Below are 10,023 nucleotides of genomic sequence, written 5' to 3'. Positions count from 1 at the left end.
ATTTATTTTTAGTTTATGTGTATGAGTGTTTTTGCCTGCATCAACAGATGTACACCACATGTGTGCAGAGCCCTTTGAGGGCAGAAGGGGGAGCAAGATCCCTTGGAACTGGACTTGTGGATGGTTGTAAGCTGCCATGTGGGTGCTGGGACTTGAACCTGGGTCCTCTTCAAGAGCAGCAAGTGCTCTTAACTGCCAAGTCATCCTTCCGGTCATAAGGAGGCCCCGTTTTAAGTGTGTGTGTTTTCAATAACGTGTATTACTTATTTAGGGTCTGTCTGTGTCTGTGCATGCCTTAGAGCAAATGTGGGGGTCAGAGGACAAACTGTTCCACCGTGTGGAGCCCTCGGTTGGCATTTAGGTTTGGAGGCTCGAAAGCAAGCACCTCTATCTGTAGAGCCATCTTACTGATCCCTCAGAACCCCCTTGGGAGCCTTTACAGGAGGAAGAGCTATTTCTAGTCATCCACCTTTTCCCCAGAAGTTAGACTCCCCCTTCCCCATAGGGCCCCAGAGTACAGAAGCCAAAGTTCCCCGGGCTTCTGGGAAAGCCAAGGTCACACAGAACTCTTCCTCATTGGCACCTGTGGCGGGGCAAGCACGCTCGCTGTCCCCTCTTTCTGACGCAGGGCTGTGGGTTTGCCCTGTCCTCCGACACACTGCTGTGGGGTTGGGACCCTGCTGATGTGGCTGAGTTACCTCGCTTTTGTGGACTCCGGTCTCCAGTAGGCAGCAGCGGTTTGTGCAGCGGGCGGCTTCTCGGCCGAGCCACCACAGGTCAGCTCATCACAGGAGACACTGGGTGGGGCATGGCTGACGATACACACTTCCTGGGCAGTGCTTGGCTTTGCGCTGGCTGGGGAGGAATGGAGAAGGTGGGACCTCATGAGCTTGGTTATTGTCCCACCTTGCAGGAGGTGGAAGCTGCAGGCTGCTGCCGGTGCTTTCGCACGTCACTCAATCTTGAACTTATCACGTCTGCCCCTGTGTTCACGTGGAGTTACACACCTTAGGTCACTTCTGGGAATATTAAATCTTTTATGTGTCTCTGATGCCAAATTAGCTTTTTTGTGGGCTACAGATGACCTTATGTTCTCAAAGATCTTGTCTGCTGACTATGCCAGAAGTCCAAGAATGGAGATGTAGAATAGTAGAAGATTCTTGTTTATTTAGGTTTTTGGGTTTTGTTTTTTTGTTTTTGTTTTTTTTTTCGAGACAGGGTTTCTCTGTAGCTTTGGGGCCTGCCCTGCAACTAGCTCTTGTAGATCAGGCTGGCCTCGAACTCACAGAGATCTGCCTGCTTCTGCCTCCCGAGTGTTGGGATTAAAGGCTTGCGCCACCACTGCCCGGCTGAAAACCAAGTTTTGAATTAAAAAATATTTTTTATAGCCAGGTGGAGGTAGCACACACCTTTAATCCCAGCACTCAGGTGGCAGAGGAAGGCAAATCTCTGAGTTCAAGTCCAGCCCAGTCTACAGAGAGAGAGTTCTAAGACAGCCAGGGCAACACAGAGAAACCCTGTCTTGAAACAACAACAACAAAATCCTGAAATTATTAAGTAGACAAATATTTTTAATGTAACATAACCATTTCACAAAATATGATAGGAGCAATCAGTTTAGAGCCAGGGTTGCCTGCTTTGGTTAGGCTCCACAGTCCACAGTCCCCTCGCCCCAGCCCCGCGCTCCCTCCTCACCGGGCATCCTGTGTTTGGCTCCTAAGCTCTGAGCTCTCTCTCCAGCCCTCAGGTTCCTCATCTTCTATCATCAATTGTGGGCAAATCACCCCTTTCCTGCTGTGTAGTAGCCCCTTACACATACATGCGAGTATTGCTGCTGGGCTTAGGGACCATTTCTAGTTCCTGGCTTTTGATCAAGGCTGATTTGTTTCCTGGAGTCCACACAGTTTTTAAAGAATACTTGTATTTGTGAGTAATATGTGTGTGTCTGTGGGCATGTGGGCTCTATGGCCCTCACGTGGAGGTCAGAACACAATGGACAGGGAGTTGCTCTCTTCCCCCATCATGTGGGTCACTGCTATCACTGAGCTTGCTGGGCGCCACTCTGTCAAGTGACTGACTTATCTGCCTGTCTTCTCATGGGGTGGAGTCAGTCTCTACTTTGATCTCCAGTGTCTACTGGGACTTCCAATTGCTTCACATCCTTGCTAGGTCTAGATGCTTCTGATTTGTGAGTCATCTAGTGTTAGTGTATGAGTATGTATGTCAGAATTTCCCACAGGTATAAGGAGTGTTTCCTAGATCACTGAGGGCATTGAACACCTTTTCCAGTATGTCCAGTTAAACCAAAGCCAACAGGAAACTAGGCAATAGGGAGTGAATTTAGAGCCTTGGGCATAATTGACAGGAGCTCTACCACTGAGCCACACCCCCAGCCCCTTACTGGGGGGTTCTAGGCAGGAGCTCTACCACTGAGCCACACCCCAGTCCCTCACTGGGGGATTCTAGGCAGGGGCTCTACCACTGAGCCACACCCCAGTCCCTCACTGGGGGGTTCTAAGCAGGGGCTCTACCACTGAGCCAAGCTCCCAGCCCTCACTGGGGGATTTTAAGCAGGGGCTCTACCACTGAGCCAAGCTCCCAGCCTCTCCTCAATGGGGGATTCTAAGCAGGGCTTCTACCACTGAGCCAAGTTCCCAGCCCTCACTGGGGGATTCTAGGCAGGGGCTCTACCACTGAGCCACACCCCAGCCCCTCACTGGGGGATTCTAGGCAGGGGATTCTCTTCATTGATTCTAATTTAGAGTAGGATGTTACTCTGTAGCCCAGGAAGGCCTTGATCTTTTTGATACTCCTGTCTCAGCCTTTGGAGTCACCGGGATAACAGGCCTGTACCACTGTACCTGGCCAGGCCTAATATTTTTTTTTTAAATAAGATTCATGTCTTAGTATGTGTTCCTGTATCTGTATCTCTGTGTATGGCTTGTGGCATGTGTGGGTGTCAACAGAGGCCAGAAGAGGGCATTGGACCCCTGGAACTAGAGCTAGAGATAGCTGTGAGCTGCCTGAAGTGGGTGCTGGATATCCAACTCTGGTTCTATGTAAGAGCATCCTCATTCTCAACCAATGAGCCATCTCTCCCGCCCTGCATAAGACATTCTTAAGACAAAGAATTCTAGCATCCCAAACATCCTGGGTCTCTGCTTTCTTTCTGGTGTTAAGGGATAGCCTTAGATACTTAGATAGAACTAACCTCAGATTGATACTTACATAGGGACCACGAGTAGGAGTGCTGGTGTGGAGACCCCTCTACACCATAGTTCCCTTGAGTGCTAAGGGTTTGCTCTCCACATCATTTGCTCCTTAGAATGAAACAGGATGAAGATGAATGAATAAATTCCTGAATGCAGGGCTCATAGAAAGTTGTTATTGCACAGGGGGATAGTGCAGATGGGAAGATGGGAGGTATGGCTCAGTGGTGGAGCCCCTGCCTAGAATCCCCCAGTAAGGGGCTAGGGTGTGGCTCTAGGTAAAGCCCTGCTTAGAATCCCCCAGTGAGAAGCTGGGGTCTGGCTTCTTGCTTAGTGTAATAGAGTGCCTGAGTTTCTTCCCTGTCACTGAAAGATTGGGGGGAGGACTTCTAAAAGGAAGGAATGACCCAGGTGTCTTATGTGTGAGCATCAGACTCATCATGATTTTGAACCTGAGAAACAAGGAAATATGAAGGTCTGGCCTCCTGGGTGGACATGGAGACCGAGAAGTGAGGAGACAGACTAGACTTCCCGTCCATGTTCCTCTTGTGCCTGGAGCAACTCTTGCTTCCACTCCCCCCCCCCCCCCCCCCCCCCCCCCCCCCCCCCCCCCCCCCCCCCCCCCCCCCCCCCCCCCCCGCCTTCCATTCACACCCAGTCATCCTTAGCTTCAAAGCACAGGCATGTGGCTCAGCGGGTAGAGGGTTTGCCTAGCAGGCACAAACCCCTGGAATCCACCCCTTAGCACCCCATGAACGGGTGTGGCAGTGCTAGCCTGTAATGCCAGCTCTCAGGTGGCTGGAGGATCAGGAGTTCAAGGTACTTTGAAATCAGTCTTGTTTATATTAGACCCTATGTCAAACAAAGCCAAACAATGCTAGGTTGTGGTGGTGCACGCCTTTAATCTCAGCAGTTGGGAGCCAGAGGCAGGAGGATCTCTTGAGTTCGAGGCCAGCCTGGTCTATGCAGAGAGTTCCAGGATAACCAGACTACACAGAAAAACCCTGTCTTGAGACACCCCCCCCCAATCAAAACACAAACAGAAAACAAAACAAAACATAAGAGATGTAGACTATGGTGTTTGTAGTAAGGGGCGGCTGGCTGCTTCCCGCCGCCCATCTCCTGCACCAGCTAGCTTTGCCCAAAATAATTACACAGAAACTGTATTCTTTTAAACACTGCCTGGCCCATTAGTTATAACCTCTTATTGGCTAGCTCTTACATATTGATCTAACCCTTGAGTGTGGCTTACTGGGACGAGTCTGACGGGCATCTATCTCGGAGAGGAGAATGTTGTGGCCCGTGAGGATCCAACATAAATTTTCTAATTCCCTAACCCGGCTGGAACGGAGTCGCGAGGAAAAGAACTGACACAGCTCACACCGTCATCATGGAAAAGGCCAGAGACCCCGTTTATTGTCCAAACATTTTATATACCCACACCAAATTGAGCGGGGAAAACACATTACGCCATCACCTAGGCAACCAGGTGCCTGGGCTTAAGTCATGTCTGCATCTAGCAGTCAGGTAGGCCCTGAATTAGCATCTCTATAAGACAACCTCCAAATTGCAAAAGGAAATAAGCACCAAACATCCTGACCAGTTTCAGTCAACACCTCTTCTCAGGTAATCCACACTTTAACAAAAGAAGCTAGGAGCAGACATCCTGGCTTTTGTTAAGGGCACAGACAGCTTGTCTGCAGAGCTATGTAATCAGCTCAAACCGGGGTAATGGCTTTTGTGGCATATCGGAATATGCGCCCACAATCCACTCTCTCTTATTAATTTTAATAAACCCTGTGCTTCTGCAACAGGACAGATACGTTGCGCCTGCCTTGGGCAAAGTCCTCTTTATTTACCCAAATTTTCCCGTCATTGGAACAGGCATCCTTTATGCAAGCCCCTGTCTTAGGCATCTGGGGAGAAGAAGCTTCAAACCCGTCATTGACTGCCGACCTCTGTAAAGAGAAGAGATTAGTGGAGAGAAATATACTTTTTAGGCCCTGTGTATCAGCCATATCTTGTCAGGATGCATCACAAAGCTTTATGTATAATTATGCTCCCAAAGACTATATTCTCCTATCTTAAAGGAGAGTAGAATCACCTGAGTTGAAGATGTTTCTTCTTCTGGTACAGAACATCATTTGGAGTTTACATTTTTAGCATGTGTATCAACTCTTAACATTCATTGTCATAACCTCTCTTTTAGCCAACTGTTAATCGTAGCAACTCACAATCATGATTTTTCCACATTATTGCTCAATACCGATCTTTAAATTTTTAACACCGTAATTTTATATTTAGCCAGTCAAAACCAGCTCTCCCAATTTTTATAATTTTATATTTAGCTGGTCAAAACTAGTTCTCCAATTATTCATAATTTTATATTTAGCCGGTCAAAGCCAGCTCTCTGATTATTCATTTTACGTTTAGCCAGTCAATACCAGCTCTCCGATTATTTATTACTTCACACTTAGTTGGTCAGTACCAACTCTTTAATTATTTATAATTTCATATTTAGCTGGTCAGTACCAGCTCTCCAAATTCTTCATAATTTCATATTTAGCCGGTCAGTACCAGCTCTCCAAATTATTTATAATTTCATATTTTTCTTTACCATAACTTTATATTTTTTTTGGTCATTACCAATGTATTTAGCACCATTGGTCATTACCAAATTTTTCCCATCACCTTATATGCAGCTGTAAATATCAGGTCATTACTGTTAAGAGCATAATACCATTTGCTGATTATTAAATCTCATTTTCAGTCTCTGTGTAGCTGTTAAACCCTTAGTCTGTCCCTTTGTTAAGTGAAGGGGGGTTTTAGACATACTTTATTTTGCATCTTTCTTTCCCTCAGGGGAAAGCTTAGGTCTTAGTTCTTAGGTTTAATATTTTATTCAAAATGAGTCCTGTCCCATAAACTGAGAACACTCAAATGTATCTTAGTTCTGAAGCAACAGGTTTCACACCACAGCCAGCAGCAGACACTGCAGTCAGCTCGTCTCAGCAGGATCTCTTTGTCCGAAGTCTCTTTGCAGTGCTGTGAGTTGCAGGTCCGGATCAGGCATCTCTCTGTGGGCTGGGTTACTGGATTCCTTCTGGAGCCGTTTTATTTCTGTTCCTTTTGCAGCACGGTTGTCAGCTACGCTGTCTCCAGGTCTGTTGTCCTTCTGCTGAAAGCATTGAATTAGATGTTCTGGAAGCCATCTGGCTTGGTTTTTATCCTGTGAGAAAACACAGACATGCCCTCGACCCCATATTAAAATGGGGTCGGGTCCCTTCCAAGTCCCATTGCTAGGATCTTTCCATTTGGCTTTAGCAAATGTGGTTTTTGTACCGTTATGTCACAATCTGTCCGCAGCTGATCGCTCATGGACATCTGTATTTAGAAAGTTTAGCGTATCCAAATCAGGAGCAGAAGGAGAGAGAGCACAAGCAAGGAACTCAGGACCGCGAGGGGGGCACCCACACACTGAGAGAATGGGGATGTTCTATCGGGAACTCACCAAGGCCAGCTGGCCTGGGTTTGAAAAAGCCTGGGTTAAAACCAGACTCGCTGAACATAGCGGACAATGAGGACTACTGAGACCTCAAGAATGGTGGCAATAGGTTTTTGATCCTACTGCACCTATTGGTTTTGTGGGAGCCTAGGCAGTTTGGATGCTCACCTTACTAGACCTGGATGGAGGTGGGTGGTCCTCGGACTTCCCACAGGGCAGGGAACCCTGACTGCTCTTTGGGCTGACGAGGGAGGGGGACTTGATTGGGGGAGGGGGAGGGAAAGGGGAGGCGGCTGGGGGGAAGAGACAGAAATCTTTAATAAATAAATAAATAAATAAATAAATAAATAAATAAATAAATAAAAAGTTGTCAGTGTGAAAAAATAAAATTCATTAAGCCAGAAAAAAAAGAAAGTTTAGCGTAAACAATGCATGATTTAAGGCATTGTGTGGCGTCTGAGGATACAACTCCCCTGTCTTTATTTTTTGGCATGGCAACTGCCTGACTCGGCTTCTTTCTCCTAGCATTCTGTTCTGTCTACTCCACCTACCTAATTTTCTGTCCTATTAAAGGGCCAAGGCAGTCTCTTTTTTTAACCAATGAAATTAACACAAAACAGAAGACTCTCCCCTATCAGGTGTTGGACTATTAAACCTTCCTAAGTGCTCTGAACTAGGCCGGTGAGATTGTTCGGTAGGTAAAGAAGCTGACTGCCAAGGCTAAGGATCTGAGTTCGATTCCTGGACCTGGTACAATAGGAGAGCATGAACTCCCTCAAACTATCTCTTCCACCCATTAAGTAAATGTTTAAAAAATTCCCAAGCAAAAATACACAATGATCCTTTTTTTTTCTGTTTGTTTTTTACAGACAAGGTTTCTCTGTGTGGTACCATCTGTCCTGGGCCTCACTCTGCAGACCAGGCTGACCTTGAACTCACAGAGATCCACCTGTCCCTTGGCAGGTGCTAGGATTAAAGAGGTGAGACACCATGCTTGGTTTACAAACTAAAACTCTTAAATGTGAGCTGATGATACCCTGTGTAACCCAGTGATGGCTCTGCTGAATTTCCCAGGCCACCAAAGGATCGGCTTGAAAGGAAGTAGCTGGGGCCTGGCAGTGCCGGGCGTAGGCCCCACCCCTCGCAACACAGACATGTTGGCAGCTACTTTGGGCTTTGTGGCCAGTTCCACCCTAAAAACTCATAAGGCTCTCCTGTTTGGTTTGGACATATGTCCTGGGCAGATCTACGGGGACACTTGAGGTGTCAGCTTTACCCTATGTCCTTGGTCAAGGTTCAGAGAGGCGAAAGATGTATTGAAAGATCACACAGTCCTGATGGGAGAGGCGGATATTTGACATATCCACTCTGGGGCTGTGGCTCAGGGTAGCATGTTTGTGTGATGCTCCAGACTCCAGACCCTGTGAATGAAAAAATAATAAAAATTGATAAGTAAAAATAAATTTAGGCAAACTTGAGCTGGGCATGGTAAGGCACGGCAGTGACCCCAGAAGTTGAGAGGTGTAGGCAGCTGGATTAAGAATCGAAGGCTAGCCTTGGCTACATAGTGAGTTTGAGTTCAGAAAGCCAGAAACAAGGCTGGGATGTAGTTCATTGGTAGAGCATTCACCTAGACAGGTAACACATGGAGTTCAGTCCCCAGTAACCCGAGAAATAGTGTGGTGGTGCACACTTCCAGTGCCGGCCCTGGAGAGGCAGGAAGGTCATAGGTTCAAAGCTAACCTTGAGGGTGCGGTGAGTTTGAGGCCAGCATGGACTACACAAGACTCTGTCTCAAAATAAAATAAAATAAAATAATAAAATAAAATAACAATAAACTGGAATGCAGTGGTGCACACCTTTAATCCCTGCACTTGGGAGGCAGAAGAAGGTGGATCTCTGTGAGTTTGAGGCCAGCCTGGTCTACAGAGTAAATTCTAAAACACCCAGAGCTATGCAGAGAAACCTGCCTCAAAACCTCCCTCCAAAAATAAAAAAGGGAAGGCTAAAGGGCCATGGGAAGAGAAAGAAAGAAGCCCCTCATGTCTCCTCATGTTCCCTCCTGCGTTTGAACTTGGTTCATATTTCTTCCTAGCTTCAACTGTGCTGGAACTTGCTACGTAGACCAGGCTGGCCTTGAACTCACAGAGATTCATCGACCTGCTCCTCCTGAGTGCTGGGATCCAAGGCTTCTGCCAACATTGCTGGTTTTCACCTTTTATTTTGAGACTCTTGCTAAACTTGGAGTCGTTTCTGCCAGACTGGCTGGCCAGTTCACTCCGGGGATTCATCCTGCCTCTGTGGCATGTGTATACCACAGTGCCCTGCCTTTCTGTAGACGCTGGGGGTCCGATCTCGGGTCTGAATGTTTGTCCGGAATGCCCTTTACACACTGAGTCACCTCCGCAGTGTTCGCTGTTTATTTTGTGGCAGGCTCTCCAAGCTTACCCACTGACCTGGGTTTTGCTCCTCCTCCTGCCTCAGTTTCCTAAATATCTCGGATACTGTAGTGTAGTTTGGTGGTATCAGGCTTTTCCAGAATCTACCAATGAGGGGCTGGGTATTAGATCCCTCCCGGAGTGAGCCAGAGGACCTGGACTCAAGTCCCAGTACTGCAACAGAACCTACTCAGGAAGCAGAGGCAGGGGGATCTCTGTGAGTTCTGGGCCAGTCAGGGTACATAGTGAGACACTCTCACAGAATGGTAAAAACAAAAACAAAACAAACCCAAACAAATAAACAAAACAAAAGAACAACGGCTAGCTGGTTCCGGGTCTCACACAGCAGTTTTCGGGACCCCACATCCAAGCTGAAATCTCACTCTACTGTGCCCTGGAGCTCACTGTGAGAGGAAACTGAGGCTGGGGGAGGGGGGGCGGAGCTCCAAGATTAGGCTACAGAATCAGTAACGGGAGAATACTTTTCTTGAGGAGCTGCCTCCCAAGGATGGGTGTGAGACCTCTGGTAGCAGGGGAGTCCCCGCAGGAAGTGGGGCCTCATCTCCCTTCCGATTAGCCAGGAGCCCAGGGCAGGGCTCTGGACTTTAACCCCAAGCTGTGGCTGGCGCCGGGAAGGGCAGGCGAGTGGCCCAGAGGCCGGCGGGGCAGAAATTCCCCTGGTCCTCGTGCCAGGGAAGTTACCCAGGGCGCAGGGTTGGGGGTCAGGTGCAGACAGGGGTCCAAGTGGGCGCAGAGGTGTCTGCGGCTTCATCTGAAGCACGGCGGAGTGCCAGGGCTTCGCTGTCCCGTGCGTACCTCAGTTTCCCTCTCTTTAACAAAACAGGTGTGCCTCCTTCCCTTGGTTTGAGAC

The 10,023-nt window shown here is 47.9% G+C and overlaps 1 protein-coding gene across 1 annotated transcript in view; it reads right to left on the bottom strand.

Annotated features, from left to right (window-relative positions):
- Window positions 1–4,623: 4,623 nt before the first annotated feature.
- Window positions 4,624–10,023, bottom strand: part of Ceacam16 (CEA cell adhesion molecule 16, tectorial membrane component) — a 30,035-nt gene continuing 24,635 nt past the window's right edge. The window contains exon 9 of the mRNA XM_050126362.1: window positions 4,624–8,135. The gene's annotated coding sequence lies outside the window, so the exon portion shown is untranslated. The remainder of the gene's footprint in view (window positions 8,136–10,023) is intronic.

Source organism: Alexandromys fortis, unplaced genomic scaffold (assembly GCF_014885135.2).
Source record: "Alexandromys fortis isolate MF-2015 unplaced genomic scaffold, M_Fortis_MF-2015_v1.1 scaffold_240, whole genome shotgun sequence".
In the NCBI taxonomy this organism is placed as follows: domain Eukaryota; kingdom Metazoa; phylum Chordata; class Mammalia; order Rodentia; family Cricetidae; genus Alexandromys; species Alexandromys fortis.
The sequence above is the reverse complement of the archived record's forward strand: the minus strand, read 5'-3'. Positions and strand labels throughout refer to the sequence as shown.